This window comes from Protopterus annectens, chromosome 1.part1 (assembly GCF_019279795.1).
Source record: "Protopterus annectens isolate FY-2018-M chromosome 1.part1, PAN1.0, whole genome shotgun sequence".
Classification (NCBI taxonomy): domain Eukaryota; kingdom Metazoa; phylum Chordata; order Ceratodontiformes; family Protopteridae; genus Protopterus; species Protopterus annectens.
In genome coordinates this window covers 1,460,190,540-1,460,210,097 of record NC_056726.1, presented here as the reverse complement: position 1 = coordinate 1,460,210,097, position 19,558 = coordinate 1,460,190,540, and positions in this window count along the sequence as shown.

The window sequence follows — 19,558 nt, the reverse complement described above, 5'->3', positions numbered from 1 at the left end:
GGGGATAAGGGAATATATCCTTTTCCCCACTGTAGTGCGATCTCAGAGTTAGTATATTTACATAGTGGGGGTGTCGGGGATGCAGGGGAGCTTGCCCCCCTGCAAAATTGTGTTTGTAGTGTGTTATACCTGCTGTTTGGTGCATCTGTGAAGTGTTAGACTTCCCATACATGTCAAACAGAGCACCTCACTGGCCCTCTTCAGGAGAAATCTTGATGAGTGGATGGAAAATAGAAAATTCACCCTGGGGATCACTCCAGTGGCTCTACTGGACAGAAGCACTTGAAACTAAGGTCGTGTGGCACAATGCCAGGGTAATCCTTTGGGCTGGGCTTGTAAAGGCTCTAGGGCCATTAGCCTAGTACACACCTATTAACCTATGTAATGGCTGTGTTCTGATAGCATCAGACAGGGACAGCCCCCAAAGACACAAGTTTTACCTACAATAATGACAAGTGACAAGGTAAGTGTGGAATTTGTAAAAATAATTGCAATATACAGTTATGTACTGGAACCAATCAGCTCAATGACTCAGGCAACAGAAAGTAGAAATGGTTGTCACCAAGCTTAAGGAGCCTATAACAAGGAAGATTACAAGAGAATTATTTCAGAAATTTTATGAAAAGTGTATAAAGCAGAGAAATATGAAGATCGAGAAAAGGTATAAATGGAAATATTTATGGAAGAATTAAATATGCCAAGGTTATTAGTAGATGAGACTCAATTACTAATAGTTAGGATAGGAGGAGATGAGATAAAAATGGTGCTGTATAATCAATCAGAAAGTCCTCAGAAATAGATGGTATCCTTGTGAAGTTTGGAAGCTAGGACAGAAAAAGACTGATTAAGATCTGGAAGGTTTCGTTTAACAGTGTTTTAAGAGGAGAAGCACCAGCAGCCTTGAAGAAAATGGTGATAGCTGTAATACCGTAAGATGGTAAAGACCCATCAGATCCAGCTTCACACAGGCCCATTACAATCCTAAGTCAGGATTATAAAGTATTCACGTCTATAATGGCAAAAAGATGGCAAAGAGGTGATGACAAAATTGATAGACATGGATCAATGTGATTTTGTGGGGGTGATGCAAACATCTGACAACATTAACAGAACATTGATGATACAGACGGAAGCTCAATGTAAAAAAATACCTCTGTTGTTGGTGGGCCTTGATGCAGAGAAAGTATTTGACAGAGTAAACTTGGAGTTTATGTGTGGGGCAATGGAAGCATTTGCATTCCCTGATAAAATTATATGGTTGATTAGGAGGATATATGAGGGATCAGAGGCAAATATTAAAGTGGGTGGGTTCCTCTCTGATAATTTCTCTTTGAGCAGAAGAAACTAGGCAGGGGTGACCTCTTTCCCTTTTTGTTATTTGCACTATATTTACAACAAAGAAAATAAGACACTCAGAAATTCAAGGTTATAATTGGTATGGTAGTCAGGAAACGTTGGGTCTAACTGAAGATGATATTATTTTATAACTGATAAAACCAGAAAAATACATTTCAGTGTTCTAGAACATTTTGAAGCAGTTTCAAATATTTTTGGGATGCAAAATTAATGAAGCTAAAACAAAGGCAATAGTGTTAAATTAATACCCACATACAACTGGTTCAGCAATATAGATATTGCTGAACCAGTTTGTATGTGGATACATGATAAGACAGAGTACTTAGGAAAATGGATTAAAAAGGATTCTGGTGTGGCAGCTAAGGATATGTGGGATGAGACTAATCAAAAGATAATACAAAAACTGAGAAATTGGAACCTTTGTTATATGAAGATGGATAGCAAGATACATGCAGTTAAGATGTCTTTAGTCCCTTGAGTTGTATACACAGGTCAGGCATATTTTTATCAACCAGAAGAAAAATTATGGATAGCAAGTAATAATGAGCTGAAGGATTTTATCTGGAAAGGGAAGGTGGTAAGAATCAAATGGGATAAGTGGATTCTTCCAATTGAACAAGGCAGTTTGGGTTTAGCCAATTTGAAGGGATATTTCAGAGCTACACAGTTAAGGCCATTATATATATAGCACAAGCAGAAACCTATAATTCAATGTGGAACGGAATGATGATGAAATGGGGGGGGGGGGGGCTCAAGAAACAATGAGACACTGGAATTTTGGATGTAGATCCTGAAGGAAAATAACAATAACCGTGCAGAATATTATATTCATAAAGTAACAGAAAGTATTCTAAGAATTAAGCCAACATGAGAATGGAGAAAGAAGATTCCGATGCTAGGGATGACTGCAATTAGGAATACAGACAATAGGCAGGAGGGGGGTGGAATTTATTAGAGAACAATGGTAAAAGAGCCAAGGTATTGGGAGCAAATAATTAGAGAGGGAAAAAAGTAATAGAATGGGAAGAAGCCAAGAACTGATTTGGACTGCAGGGTAGATATTGCCTTCCCTATCAAGGAATGATATCAGAGTGTAGGCAGAGAGAAAGAAATACGAGGATCCTAAGTGAAAGACCATCACTGGTAGAGTTTTTAGTAGAATCTAGAACAAAAACTGCTGTTTAAAAAGGAATAATTAGTAGACCATACAAAATATTGCATGATAACTATTAAAATTAATCAGAGGAGGTTAGAAAGGATTGTAAAGAGAGACTGGATAAGCAATTCACAAAGAAACAATGGAGAGATATATGTACCTAATATGCAACAAAGTAAGAAAATTTAGGATCTACCCTAAGTAGACTCCAAAGAATGTTTCCTTTGGTAGACAACAAATGTTTGTAGTGTGATAGGGAAGAAAGAGACAACCAGGAACATATTTTCTGGAAGTATAATGAGTTGACAGAATTTAAGCATTCCCTGCCGACTGCTCTGTCAGAGACACTGGGTGAACAAATTGGTGTAACTAAGGAAATAATTTTTTTAGTAATGATATAGAATCGGAATTGCCTGGACATAGTTAGGCCTTGCTGACTCTAATTATGATGGCTGCCAAAAAGCAGTTACTAGAAAATGGAAATCAAAATCTAAACCAACTTTGCTAGAGACAGTAAATATAATAAAAGAGCTAAAAGAACTGGAGTTGGGATCTTTAGAAAAAGGTTGGAGCAAATTACATAAGGAAAATGGGAATTGTGGGAAAAATACATGCAGGGCAGGAATGACGTTTAAAAGAAGGAAGTGTTTGAATTGCCTATAATATTTGAGTGACAATGACTGGATAGATTAGAAGTGACGTATAATGTTTGCAACTACAATTATGTCAATGTGGTTTGTTTTCATTTATATAAATGTATGATTGATAATTTAATAAAGATGTTTCTTGTTTAAAAAAATGCTGTGCATCAAACATGTCAATTGACCACTTTCTATAGAACATGGAACAGGTCAATTATACTGTAATTTGCATGACTATACCAAGAAGCAACAGTGAAGTACCTAATTCCTCCATGGCTTTACTTACAATACTAATTGAAATACAGTAAGATTCAACACTTATATAAGCAATCATTCTCAAATTAGTAGGAACAAGAAATCAACAACTTTTCTTCTGCAATACATATCGATAAATGCAAGTTTTTGAGTAAGCAAGCATTAGCTGTCCGCTGTGTGCATCAGACTGATATGCAACCTTAAGCAGAAAGACTAATACAAAAGGCAGGGCGCAGTTATCATCATCTTTTTTTTACAGGGTGGGGGAGGTCAAGGCTGACATCAAATAAGTGAGTGTGTGCAGGTAAGAAACACATGTATCTCTCACAGTATACAGTGTTCAGGGCCAGTAACAACAGATGTATACTGTGAGAGGTAAGGAACATATGTATCTCTCACAGTATACAGTGTTCAGGGCCAGTAACAACAGATGTATACTGTGAGAGGTAAGAAACACATGTATCTCTCACAGTATACAGTGTTCAGGGCCAGTAACAACAGATGTATACTGTGAGAGGTAAGAAACACATGTATCTCTCACAGTATACAGTGTTCAGGGCCAGTAACAACAGATGTATACTGTGAGAGGTAAGAAACACATGTATGTCTCACAGTATACAGTGTTCAGGGCCAGTAACAACAGATGTATACTGTGAGAGGTAAGAAGCACATGTAACTCTCACAGTATACAGTGTTCAGGGCCAGTAACAATAGATGTACAGCACTCAGCAGTACTGAGATACTTGCATGTGTGTGAGGTAATTTGGGCAACGGAATATTGTTTTTCAATGTGTGTGTGTTTGCTTGAACAGAATCAAGCAGTGTATTAGCACTACAGCCTGGCATCTCAGACAGGTGTGAGCCATGCATAGTAGAGTAATCAGTTCAGCATTGTCACCCCTGACCATGAAACCCACCGTTTCCAGAAGTTGCCAGGAATTGCACTGCTATTTCCATGGCTCTGGCTAAAACTTGGCTTGCTGCCTGAATGTTTGCAATATCTGATGGATGGGTTCTCCTCACAACTATGTCCAGGACAATGAGCCTGTGGCACACCACATCTGGATGTGAACATCACAATAACGGATGGAGCTGTGGAAGTAGTGCCTCAATGGAAGTGGTGTCTTGCATGGCCATATCTACTAACACCAGAAGATGTAGTGGCTCCGTAAAGAAACTCATGTCGTCACAGGCCCATTACAATCCTAAACCAGGATTATAAAGTATTTATGTCTATAATGGCAAAAAGATGGCAAAGAGGTGATGACAAAATTGATAGACATGGATCAATGTGATTTTTTGGGGGTGATGCAAACATCTGACAACATTAACAGAACATTGATGATACAGATGGAAGCTCAATGTAAAAAAAATACCTCTGTTGTTGGTGGGCCTTGATGCAGAGAAAGCATTTGACAGAGTAAACTTGGAGTTTATGTGTGGGGCAATGGAAGCATTTGCATTCCCTGATAAAATTATATGGTTGATTAGGAGGATATATGAGGGATCAGTGGCAAATATTAAAGTGGGTGGGTTCCTCTCTGATAATTTCTCTTTGAGCAGAAGAAACTAGGCAGGGGTGGCCTCTTTCCCTTTTTGTTATTTGCACTATATTTACAACCATTGCCAAAGAAAATAAGACACTCAGAAATTCAAGGATATAATTGGTATGGTAGTCAAGAAAAGCTGGGTCTAACTAAAGATGATATTATTTTATAACTGATAAAACCAGAAAAAGACATTTTAGTGTTCTAGAACATTTTGAGGCAGTTTCAAATATTTTTGGGATGCAAAATTAATGAAGCTAAAAGAAAGGCAATAGTGTTAAATTAATACCCACATACAAACTGGTTCAGCAATATGGATATTGCTGAACCAGTTTGTATGTGGATACATGATAAGGCAGAGTACTTAGGAAAATGGATTAAAAAGGATTCTGGTGTGGCTGCTAAGGATATGTGGGATGAGACTAATCAAAAGATAATACAAAAACTGAGAAATTGGAACCTTTGTTATATGAAGATGGACAGCAAGATACAAGCAGTTAAGATGTTTTTAGTCCCTTGAGTTGTATACACAGGTCAGGCATATTTTTATCAACCAGAAGAAAAATTATGGATAGCAAGTAATAATGAGCTGAAGGATTTTATCTGGAAAGGGAAGATGGTAAGAATCAAATGGGATAAGCTGATTCTTCCAATTGAGCAAGGCGGTTTGGGTTTAGCCGATTTGAAGGGATATTTCAGAGCTACACAGTTAAGGCCATTATATATAGCACAAGCAGAAACCTATAATTCAATGTGGAAAGGAATGATGATGAAATGGGGGGGGGGGGGGGGCTCAAGAAACAATGAGACACTGGAATTTTGGATGTAGATCCTGAAGGAAAATAACAATAACCGTGCAGAATATTATATTCATAAAGTAACAGAAAGTATTCTAAGAATTAAGCCAACATGAGAATGGAGAAAGAAGATTCTGATGCTAGGGATGACTGCGATTAGGAATACAGACAATAGGCAGGAGGGGGGTGGAATTTATTAGAGAACAATGGTAAAAGAGCCAAGGTATTGGGAGCAAATAATTAGAGAGGGGGAAAAGTAATAGAATGGGAAGAAGCCAAGAACTGATTTGGACTGCAGGGTAGATATTGCCTTCCCTATCAAGGAATGATATCAGAGTGTAGGCAGAGAGAAAGAAATACGAGGATCCTAAGTGAAAGACCATCACTGGTAGAGTTTTTAGTAGAATCTAGAACAGAAACTGCTGTTTAAAAAGGAATAATTAGTAGACCATACAAAATATTGCACGATAACTATTAAAACTAATCAGAGGAGGTTAGAAAGGATTGTAAAGAGAGACTGGATAAGCAATTCACAAAGAAACAATGGAGAGATATATGTACCTAATATGCAACAAAGTAGGAACATTTAGGATCTACCCTAAGTAGACTCCAAAGAATGTTTCCTTTGGTAGACAACAAATGTTGGTAGTGTGATAGGGAAGAAAGAGGCGACCAGGAACATATTTTCTGGAAGTATAATGACTTGACAGAATTTAAGCATCTCTGTCAGAGACACTGGGTGAGCAAACTGGTGTAACTAAGGAAATCATTTTTTTAGTAATGATATAGAATCGGAATTGCCTGGACATAGTTAGGCCTTGCTGACTCTAATTATGATGGCTGCCAAAAAGCAGTTACTAGAAAATGGAAATCAAAATCTAAACCAGCTTTGCTAGAGACAGTGAATATAATAACAGAGCTAAAAGAACTGGAGTTGGGATCTTTAGAAAAAGGCTGGAGCAAATTATATAAGAAAAAATGAGAATTGTGGGAAAAATACATGCAGGGCAGGAATGAGGTTTAAAAGAAGGAAGTGTTTGAATTGCCTATGTAATATTTGAGTGACAATGACTGGATAGATTAGAAGTGATGTATAATGTTTGCAACTACAATTATGTCAATATGGTTTGTTTTCATTTATATAAATGTATGATAATAAAGATGTTTCTTGTTTAAAAAAATACTGTGCATCAAACATGTCAATTGACCACTTTCTATAGAACATGGAACAGGTCAATTATACTATAATTTGCATGACTATACTAAGAAGCAACAGTGAAGTACCTAATTCCTCCATGGCTTTACTTACAATACTAATTGAAATACAATAAGGTTCAACACTTATAAGCAATCATTCTCAAATTAGTAGGAACAAGAAATCAACAACTTTTCTTCTGCAATACATATCAATAAATGCAAGTTTTTGAGTAAGCAAGCATTAGCTGTCCGCTGTGTGCATCAGACTGATATGCAACCTTAAGCAGAAAGACAAATACAAAAGGCAGGGCACAGTTATCATCATCTTTTTTTTTACAGGGTGGGGGAGGTCAAGGCTGACATCAAATAAGTGAGTGTGTGCAGGTAAGAAACACATGTATCTCTCACAGTATACAGTGTTCAGGACCAGTAGCAACAGATGTATACTGTGAGAGGTAAGAAACACATGTATCTCTGACAGTATACAGTGTTCAGGGCCAGTAAAAACAGATGTATACCATGAGAGGTAAGAGACACATGTATCTCTCACAGTATACAGTGTTCAGGGCCAGTAACAAAAGATGTATACCATGAGAGGTAAGAAACACATGTATCTCTCACAGTATACAGTGTTCAGGGCCAGTTACAACAGATGTATACTGTGAGAGGTAAGAAACACATGTATCTCTCACAGTATACAGTGTTCAGGGCCAGTAACAACAGATGTATACTGTGAGAGGTAAGAAACTTATCTATTTTTTCACACTATACAGTGTTCAGGGCCAGTAACTACAGATGTACAGCACTCAGTACTGAAATACTTGCATGTGTGTGAGGTAATTTGGGCAATGGAATATTGTTTTTCAATGTGTGTGTGTGTTTGCATGAACAGAATCAAGCAGTGTATTAGCACTACAGCCTGACATATCAGACAGGTGTAAGCCATGCATAGTAGAGTAATCAGTTCAGCATTGTCACCCCTGGCCATGAGACCCACCTTTTCCAGGAGTTGGCAGGAATTGCACTGTTATTTCCATGGCTCTGGCTAAAACTTGGCTTGCTGTCTGAATGTTTGCAATATCTGATGGATGGGTTCTCCTCAGAACTATGTCCAGGACAATGAGCCTGTGGCACACCACATCTGGATGTGGACATCACAATAACTGATGGAGCTGTGGAAGTAGTGCCTCAATGGAAGTGGTATCTTGCATGGCCATATCTACTAACACCAGAAGATGTAGTGGCTCTCCAGCCATGTGGGTGATCATCCTCCACCAAAAGACATTCCATCACAGACATCACAGACACTGCCTGACCCTGTGTGGCATTCATGCTGTCCAAGAATTCACCCACATGGTTCAGGGTGTCACTCATATCAGAATGCATGAGATTTACTATTCACACTATCTCTTCCAAGGCCCTGGTGGAACATGCCTGTGTCTTCACTACTGCCCTACACTTGACTGGACACTAAGCAACAAATCCTCACTTGGTCACCTTGCTGGCTGCCTACTAGACAGTCTCAGTGACCATCACCCCACCTACCTACTTAGACAATGGGCTTGCCCTCAGCAAAATACCATACTTAAACATGTTTGTAACAAAAGACATTTCCCCCCTGAAATTTTTAACTCCCTCCTGCATCAATGTAACTCGACTCCCATTAAACATCTTCCCATTGATTCTGCAGTCCAATAATTCAACAGTACCTCTCTGGATATACCTAATAGTCTGGCACACACTAAGACAATCCGTGCAAAATCAAAACATATTCCATAACCAACTAAGGTCACCGAGAAATCCATAAACAAAGACATAGTGCTTGGTCCCAATATCAAGAGCCTAAAAAACAAGCCTCTTTGGCATAAAATTGACAAATAAGAAACTGTTCTAAAAAAACAAAATGAAAAAAATATATATATATTATACTACCATCCAGCAAAACAACCAAAACAACCTCAAAAAATTCTGAACAGTCTTAAAACAACTCCTCAATCCTGGTCCAGCTGCAGTGTCACCCCTGCCCACCAAAACGTGAAAGATAGCATTGCTGAACAATTTAACTCGCACTTTATTAACTTAGTTCTGTCCCTCATAAATAACAGCAGTAACACTCCCCCAGTGATACCGACTGAATTAATACATAACTCCAACTCCTTCGCTGTAAAACTAATACAAACCAATACCATCAAAAACTTCCACTCAAACTGAAACCCACATCCCTTGCTGCTGACCAACTCCCAAATGAATTTATCATACTGTCAGTAGACACCATCTCATATGTCATCTCTCTTCTAATTAACCGGTCCAAATCCCAAACTGTAGAAAATCTCTTATATCATCCCTCTGCACAAAGCTGGCTCCTCTACTGATTTTTCAAATTACAGACCAATAGCTATAGTATCACCTTTAGCCAAAATTCTCAAAATGTTCATGCACGCACAGCTCCTAGACTACTTAATAAGTAATAACCTGGTCTTTAATTCCCAACACAGCTTTAGACCCAAGTATAGTACCACAACCGCTTTATTAAGTTTCACCAGCACAATCAATGGGCTCAGAAACAATAACGAACATGTATTTTCCATCGTCCTGACACGTCTAATTACTAAAAGAACTATCATCCCTAAACCTACATAATCCACCTCTATCTTGGTTTCACAGTTACCTAACTGACCGCCAGCAAGCAGTTAAGTGGCAAAATGAACTCTCTTCCCTTCTACCTATATCAGTAGGTGTGCCACAAGGCTCAATCCTTGGCCCATTGCTCTTCACCATCTTCATAAACAAACTCCACTTTGCTACCCAACTAACAAACTATCAACTCATTCTCAATCCAAACAAAACAAAGCTAATGCAATTCTCAAACTGCAAAACACATACCACCCCTTTTATTATCATCTCCATCAAGAAAACCAAAATTAAACTGGTAGAACACACCAAGCTTCTTGGAGTAACAATAGATAACTGCCTAAAATTTGAGAAACATCTAGCACTATCCATCAAAAAGGTGCACATAAATATTGGGGCACTTTATAGATCCAAGCCTTACCTTACTAACACCATCCCATCAGTTTAATCCATCGTCAGGATGTACCTGCTCTCCACTCTTCTATATGCCTCTGCTATTTTCACTAATCTTAGAAAAAAGGATATAAATAAAATGGAGTCCTGTTACAATAAAATAGCAAGATTTGATGCAAACCATACCAACAGATCACATCACTGCTCTGTCCTTCATGAACTAAAATGGATAGAATTACCCAACCTACTGACCCTGAAGCAATTAACCATTGCACACCCCATCATTCATCAACCCACTGACTGTCTTGCAATCAGTAACTTAATCCAGGCTAACTCTAACTCACTCACACTAAGATCTTCTGACAAACACCTACTCAAGGTTACTAAATCCAATAATAAGGTTGGAGATTCCCTCTTTTCCAATCAGATATCTGAAAAATGGAATCCTATTCCTCAACACCTAAGGAACACCACCAATACCTCCAAATTTAAGCTACTACTTAGAGAACACCTTACTGCAATTGGTTATGCTCCTGTACTACACCAGGGTGACCCTTCACGCAGTACTCTCACTACTTACTATTTGATAAATTAATCCTTAACTCTACTATTCTGCACTCTGCATTCTCTCCTCTGCAATCTAATCTGTTCTGCAATTCTCTTATTTCATTAGCCCAGGTACTTAATCTTATATATAACTCTAATGTACAGTCAGAATGACTCAGATGAAACAAATTTACATTTTCATATATTACAACACCACCATCATTATATAAATATTCTGCTGTATGTTGCTTACTGTATATCATTTTTATTAACTTATTTTTACTTCAAATGGACATATTGTGCTGCATTGTATAACTTAAGTAAACACCTATGTGTCAAAGTTATTACTTTATGTCAATCTGATACAAAACTGTCATGTACAAAATTTTGCCTTGATGCTACCACGTAATGTGACTTTAATGTACTGTTGTGGAGCTCGTCTTTGCAGCCTTCTGCTGAAAATGGGCTCCTGGCCCAGTTGGACTTTCCTGGTAAACAAATGTAAAAGAAATAAACTGGTGGCACATAATGATACACCAACATCAGGCGGAGGGCAGACAGCAGGATTCCTCTGAGCACCTCTACCAACACTCCTGTGTGGCGACTTGCCTCACAATTGCTATGAGGGAGGAGAAACTACCAGCTCCTTAACTGAAGTAATTATATTACCCTCAACAAGTGTGTCACCCTCAACCTCTCCTATATCAGAGGTGTTCATGCGATGGGTATTTGCAGACATACTGACTGTGTCTGAAATATGAGAGCCACAACATCTGCACAAGACTGACCCTCTGCACTTCCAAACTGTGCCTCTTAATCTTCACCATCTCATCAGAGGCTACCAATACTCTGACATCACATTGTAGGAGTTCCACAGTGCTACTTTCAGCATCACCTATGATAACAAGCAATAGCAGGCAATAAACACAACAGACAGAACTAGGGAATAAAACTGGTCACATATTTTTCTTATATTAAAGGTATGTTCAACTCTAATACATGACAAAACAACACAATAGATGCCAAAGCAACACAAATGTTACTATCATATAGCCCAGATGTACCCATATGTGAGGAAGGGAAAGGAAAGAAGGCTGATAAGTATCACAATACAACTGGAACAAGTAAAAGAGAACAATACCCTTTACATGAGCAGATAGAGAGTGTTCTCATACAAAAATGTAGTGAAGAGTTTGATCCCCCAACACCCTCCTCTGTGTCTCTGTTACTGTGTCTTCTGACTTACACCTATTGCTGGTTGTATATATCTATCTATCTATAAATATATATATATATATATATATATATATATATATATATATATATATATATATATATATATATATATATATTTATATATATATATATATATATATATTTTTTTTTTTTTTTTTTTTTTTTATTTTACATTTGTTGACCGGGCTAGTCTAGCTGGATATATTTCCATTTTCAGTAGAGGCCGGGGAGAAAAGCTCCACACAGAATATACAAAGTATAAAATATTGTTACATGGTGAAAAAGGAAATACAAAACAAAATAAAAGTAAAAACAAGTAGATTTACATTCTTGAGATAAAAACACTTGAGAAAAGTTCCAATAAACAGAGTAAAGTTTAAGAGAGCTAGATCAGAATATAATACAGTAAGAGTCATGTACCATAGATAAAAACACTTGTGAAACAGTACAGTGAGCAGAATATAGCTTAAGACAGCTCAAAACAGAATAGTTAGAGTTATTTACAGTAGATCATATGAGGTAGTAGTATTTAAAAGCTAAGATTATTAGAGTTTAAATAGGGTCAGTCTAATTTACAAGTCAAAATCATGTAAAGGTTTGGAAGTATGGCAAGAAGAGGAAGAAAGAGGGGTGAAGAAGATGGTCAGTCAGGGTTACTACAAGGGCATAGCCAGTGCATTTGAAGGTATTTTCTAAGGTTTTGTTTAAAGAGTGGTAAGGATGTAGTTAGAGTTAGTTCAGTGGGTAGTAGGTTCCAGTGTTTTCCTGCTGTATTGGTAAATAGAGAGTCACCAGCTGTATTATTAGACTTTGTTAAACTGGCAAGAAGTTTGCTAGAAGAACGGAGTTCAGATTATTATATGGAACTATAAGTTTTGAGAGTATAGGGGTATTATTGGGCTGGTAAAATAACTTGTGGGCAATTGTGAGTTGAGGGATAATCAGATGGTTTTGGAATTGAGCCAATTTAGTTGTCTAAGATTAGTACAGTGATGGGTTCTAAAGGGATTGCCAGTAGCAAATCTGGCGATATTATTATAGGAGGTTGCTAATTTGTTAAGGTTGGTTTTCTTAAGGTTGGTAAATATAGGTGAAACATACAGGAGGGTTGAGATTAGATGGGAGTGGGCAATTTTGGCTCTGGCTGCTGAGGTTAAAAGGGTTTTATTCTGTATAAGGAGCCTATTTTTCTGTTTACTGTTTTAATGGTGTTGTTTATATGGTAATCAAATGAGAGATTATTATCAATGGTTATACCTAGAAGTTTAGTGGTAGTATCAGGGAGAATAACAGTTCCATTATTTGAAGAGATTGAAAAGTCTAATGGGGAAGACCTAGTGGTGGGTGTAAAGAGAAGGAGTTTTGTTTTTTTAGCATTGAGAAGGAGACAGCGTTTGGTAAACCATGTTTCTACAGTGTTGAAGACATCTTGAGTAAGAGAATATAGTTCAGATTGAGAGGTAGATGAGCATATTAGTGTGGAGTCATCCGCATATTGAATACAAGTGGCTTGTGGAATTGCTACATGGAGATCATTAATAAATAAGGAGAAGAGGAGTGGACCAAGAATAGATCCCTGAGGGACCCCAATGGTAACAGGTAGAAAGGATGAGACTTGATTTTCCCAGAGGACTGCTTGTTGTCTATTGCTGAGGTATGATCTGAACCACTTTAAGGTTAGAGAATCAAAGGAAAGAGATTCCAGAATATTGATTAAGAGGGTATGGTTAACCATGTCAAAGCTTTAGAGAGGTCAATGAAAAGTGCAGATGAGAGGAGGTTTTTGTTACGATTTCTATTGATGGTATCTGTGAAGGATAGAAGGGCAGTGGTGGTACTATGTGATGGTCTAAAGCCATGTTGACAGTGTGCTATTAAGTTGTGTTGAGAGAGATGGCATAGAAGTTGTTTGTGAATGCATTTTTCCATAATTTTTGCTAGGGTGATAAGAGAGCAATTGGCCGATAGTTGGAATAATCATTGGAGTTCCCACCTTTGTGTAAGGGAATAATGTGGGAGATTTTCCAAATATTTGGGATGGTTCCTTCCTGGATTGTCCTATTTATAAGGATAGATATAGGGTAAGCAATTTCCTTAGCTGCTTTTTGGAGAAATTGAGAAGAAAGTTGGTCAGCAGATGGAGTACAAGGCTTAAGTTTTTGTATAAGTTTATAGATGAGAGAGGTAGAGATGGGTTGTAGTTGGAATTTTGAGAGAGTGTGTGGTAAGTTGATGGGAATGCTGGAGTTTTCTGAGATAAGTTGAGTAGCTAGAGATTGTATAGTGTCAGTGAAGAAAGAGTTGAAGGTATTGGCAGTTTGATGGGGAGTATTTGGATCTGCATCAAGTGGGGTGGGTGTTCGGGACTTACCTGGGGAAAGGAGCTTATTTATACAAGACCATATATATATATAGGTGCACTTCATAATGTTGAGATTTCAGAATCTCGAAGCTCTGAATATAAACGCTCAGAACTTCGAGATTTCAGAATCTTGGAAAAAAATAAAACAGCAAAACATCAGAAATCAAGTTTTCACAGGGGGCAAGCCCCCCCTGCACTCCACACCCCCTACAACTTAAATATACCAACTCTGAGATCACACTACAGTGAAGAGAATGGTAAAGTTCTCATTCCTCACTCTACGGCAATCTCCATTGACAGTTTTCGAGATTCCGCAATTTCGAAGTTTGGAGCATTGGTATTCAGAGCTTCAAGATTGTGAAATCTTGACATTATGAAGTGGACCCATATAGATTATACACACACACACACACACACACACACACACACACACACACACACACACACACACACACACAGATATATATATATATATATATATATATATATAGATATATATAGATATATATAGATATAGATATAGGTATATAGATATACACCCCCCACACACACACACACACACACACACACACACACACACACACACACACACACACACACACACACACACACACACACACACACACACACACACACACACACACACAAACCAACACACACACATTTATATATGTATCAGACATTACAGATATATTCATATAAATATATAATAACGACACTAGTATCTTCCATACCTAGAAGTTCTGCTTGAGATACTTTAGGTCTGTCATTCACATCAGCACCAGCATCAAGGATTTTGTGTGAACCCTCTGCAAAGCCACCTGGATCTCTGGTAGTGAACAGGAACTACTCTATTCCAGTTTGTGGTAGTTGGAGAGCAGGACCACCTCTATTAGCCACCTGTTCCTGGGTAACTGCAGCCACCCTGTGGCATGCAGAGATTATCATGTCACTTGCCTAGTGTCATATCTGGGAGTTACTTCTCCCATGCCTTCCGACAGCATTGATATTATCAACTACCTGCTGCCATATCCTGTTTCATGTACATTGGTTACCTCTACCTATCACTAAGAGAAAAGCTCCATGGTGATGTAAGGCCTGGATAATGACTTCCTTTGCTGCCTCAGTGTATGATGGCTTACAGGGTACAGATTTCTTCTTGGGTGCCATATCCCTAAATGTGATGAAGCAAAAAACAGAAACATAATTAAATATATAATACACAGGCAGGATGGCTGTGAAGTCACTTATGTATCAATGTATGTATCCATCATACACAAAACAATTTAAAAGTTAATGCTCCATATGAGTGCACACGAGTTAGGACCACCCGCCAAATTATTATAAATGGAATATTAACAACAATCTATAACAGTTCTGTAATGCAAGTAACACATTTGTATAACTGTGTAATAAATCTCAGCATTAAAAAAATTTACAGCATAGCAGTATAAATGTAAGATAACTATTGTAAGTGCTATCTCCACTGCTGTAGATGGTCATTAGTGTAAAGCCACAAACTTAACAAATTTTTCTTTGTGCTAACAAATGTAAAAATGCCAGACCATGCTACAAAGTTATAATACACTTATCTGTAATAACTGTGCAAATAACAATTTAATACAACCTACAAAATATAGGTGGCATTCTGTAGCATACTTTTTGTAATCCAGACCTAAATGAATTACTTGAGTTTTGCCAAAAGTAAAGGGATAAAGAAAAAGCATTAATATAAAAATGTTTTTGAATAGGCCTTTCATTTTATGATAAAAACATGATCTAAGAAATAGCAACATACTTTGACAATAACGCAGTGTAGAAATTAAATAATTGTACAACATTTGTGTTTATTTAACAGTACTGCGCTCTCTGGATCCAAACATCTCATCAGTATGATACAAGTGCATTAGCTACATTATTACCTTTATATGGAGCAGAGGCTGCCCTGTGAGCACTCTGAGTGTGAAAATGAGGTGTTAAATCATTAGCATTCCTGAATACCACAATCTGCACTAAGTTTAGGGAATGTAAACATGATGTAAAGATCTGCATGATTGCATGCATATGTCCTAGCACTGCAAGGGCAAGCACTGAGAAGTTTTTCCTGCTAATGACTTGTGGGTGTGTAGGATTACTCTGACTAAAGAAACAATCAGATATCACAGTCTCTGCTTTTTCATGTACACTTACTGAAGGTGTGTCATGAATAGAAAAGAAAAAGGGAGTATCCATATTCATCAAAGATACCCACCAGGTTAGTGGACCAAGGCTGCAGTGAAGAGACCATCCATCAAGGTTCAACCATGGGCGGCCCAAACCCATCAGTGTAGCATGCTACAGACCACCTCCTCACCTCTAAAACCCACGGCCTTCCTGAACTTCCTTGCGATATGAATATCTGTCCATCCACCATCCACACCATCAGGTTAAGCAAACTGCAACTGGGAACGACCTCGGAACATTACTCCTAGCCCAAACACCCAGCCAATTCATAAACTCAAATTCATAAACTCAAATGCAATGGAACAACACAGTCACCATTCCCACAGAGGACCTGATCATCACAAACACTATGAACTAAAAAGTCTGAAAGAACATTGACTGAGTTAAGAGACCAACATTCTTACATTCAAATGTTTGCTTCAGTGACCACAGTTACTGTCTGTTATTAAAAAAAATGATGTTTATATGCAAGGGGTTACATTAAGCATTGATACGATAACATATGCAATGAAACTGACTCCGAATTGGTCTTAAGAAAGTACAGATAAAGGAATGAGGCACCAAAAAGAAAGAGAGGAATATACCTGCAGTGTCTGCAGTCTTTGTTCAATATTGTATGAGTACTTGGGTATCCTTACTGTTGGCAATATTCCAGTCATCCAGATATTTACTGTCAGATGAGAATGGACATCTTTCATAACCTGTTTCTGTTGCACATCCTGTGTGACTTGATAAAATATCATGTTTTCAGTACATGTAAACACTTTTTCTCCCTGTCAATATATATATATATATATATATATATATATATATATATATATATATATATATATATATATATATATATATATATATATATATATATATATATATATATATATATATGTATATATATATATATATATATATATATATATGTGTGTGTGTGTGTGTGTGTGTGTGTGTGTGTGTGTGTGTGTGTGTGTGTGTGAGTGTGTGTCTGTCAGTGGCAAATATGAGGATACTCTTCAATGACTGTTCTTAATACTCTGGTTTGGGGGTTCAGTTCCATACAGGTTCCTGTTGCAAGATAAAGTTGATTAAACATCAGAAATGTACATTTAAAGCACTTGTTTCCAAGACTTTTTCCCCCTTTATTGCTTGTGCGTTTGGAATTGGGCTCCATTGACTGGCAGCAGTCAGTAGCAGTGAACAGCAGTTTACTGCCCAAGGTAAAAAGTGACAAATTATTTTCAGACTGCCATTAATAGTGCATTTAAGACTGTTATTGTTGTGCTTTACTTAGTAGTCTGGACATTACTGAGTAACAAAATTCAAGCTTTCACACACAGATCTCTGTGGCATAATTTGTAAATGTATTCAGCTTAGAAAAACAGTACAGGTGATGCAGGGTTTCAGTGTTTGTCTGTCCACTTTCATATTATTTGCCATTAACTAGAAGTCTCATAATGTGCTCCACAAAGTACATTTCTGAAGTTGCAATGAAATGTGAGAAGGATGAATATGTCACTTAAATGCACTTCCTGCTGTAATCATTGCTACATATACCTAGTGATTGCATTTAATTCATTGCCAGCTTTTTTCCCTATCATACATTTTCTTCTGATGCCTTTCCATTTGCTCTCTGCTCAGAAGCATGTAAACATTTTTCATTATATAAGGAAAAAAGTGAAACATTTAGTTTAAAGTGCTTTATGTAGAGCAAAATATACTTAGTAATAGTGCATGCCCCTCAGCACCATGGATAGCAACTACTGCACAGAATGCACCTGACAGATGCCCTGCGTAAGGAGTAAAGTAAATTGACTGAAATAAGACACAGGATGCATGATTTGAATGCTGTTTAGAAATATCATTGCAATTATTTACAATATGTATTTTTTATTTTGATTACATATGCTTTTTGCTTGGCAGAGTGCAAATACAGTTCACTGCTTAAGGAAAAAGTGAAAATAATAGCTTTGGATGACTAATGTAGTGTAAACACACCTGGTTACATTGCACAGCTGGCAGCACTCTGGAGAGTAGTCTTTGAAGAAAGTGCACCTGTTTAACGTTCTATGTGCTACAAGGTTGAGCTGAAGTGAATTGAGAGAAATAAGGCACATGATGCATTGTTTGAATTCTGTTTAGAGATCAAATTGCAATTATTCAAAATATTTTTTAAATTTTAATTTGCATTTGTTATTCACTTGGCAGAATATAAACACAGTTCACTACCTAAGGAAAAAAGTGAAAAAATAGCTTAGGATGCCTTATGCAGAGCAAATATTCCTGGTGTCAGTGTGTGGCCCTCAGCACCATGGATAGTAATTACTGCAGAGAATGCACCTGACAGATGTCCAGATATGTGGCACAAGGTATAAGTGAAGTGAATTTAGTGAAATAAGGCAGGATATGCATTGTTCAAATTCTGTATAGTGATTGCATTGCAATTATTTACAATATGCAAGGTTTCTTTTCATTTTAATTTGCATTTGCTTTCCACTTGGCAGTGCACAAACACATTTGACTACTTAAGGAAAAAAGTGAAAAAATTAGTTTAGGATGCCTTATGTAGTGCAAACACACCTGTCAATTGGGAGCTTTCCTCAGCACTCCTGACAGTACTGTGTGGATAAATTCCACCTATCACATGTCTGTCTCTGTGGCACAAGGTTTTAGATATGGAACACAACTGATTAAGGGTTCAGCTTCTATTTGTTTAATGTCTTCTTTACTAATCTTCTGTTCTACATTCCCCCTTTGTGTTTTTATTTGTCTTATTGTGAAATATTCCATATCTGGTTGTCTTTGACTATATTTCTCTTCAAATAACTTTGGAACTGCTTTTTTGTATTGATTACTTTGGCTTCCTCCTTTGCATAAATATTGCACCATATCAGATCTCTCTTTCTTTCCAATATCATTGTTACTTTTTTATATCTTTCAAAAATCTCCAGCTAAAAGGATACTTTTACAAAGGGTGTATGAATCCCAATTCTCACAACATTTTGAATAGAACAGTAAAACTAAAGAAAAATGATAATTTTAAACATCTTTCTTCCAAGTAATGTATTGGCAATGCTTGCATAAGTAAACTTTGCTATTTAGAATGTATCATTAATGTTTCCTACATAACCTCATGCTAATGTGTGTGCAATGTCTTAAACATGACATTGATGATATTTGATATAACATTCACTTCCATATGTATGACAGGCACAATACATTTATTA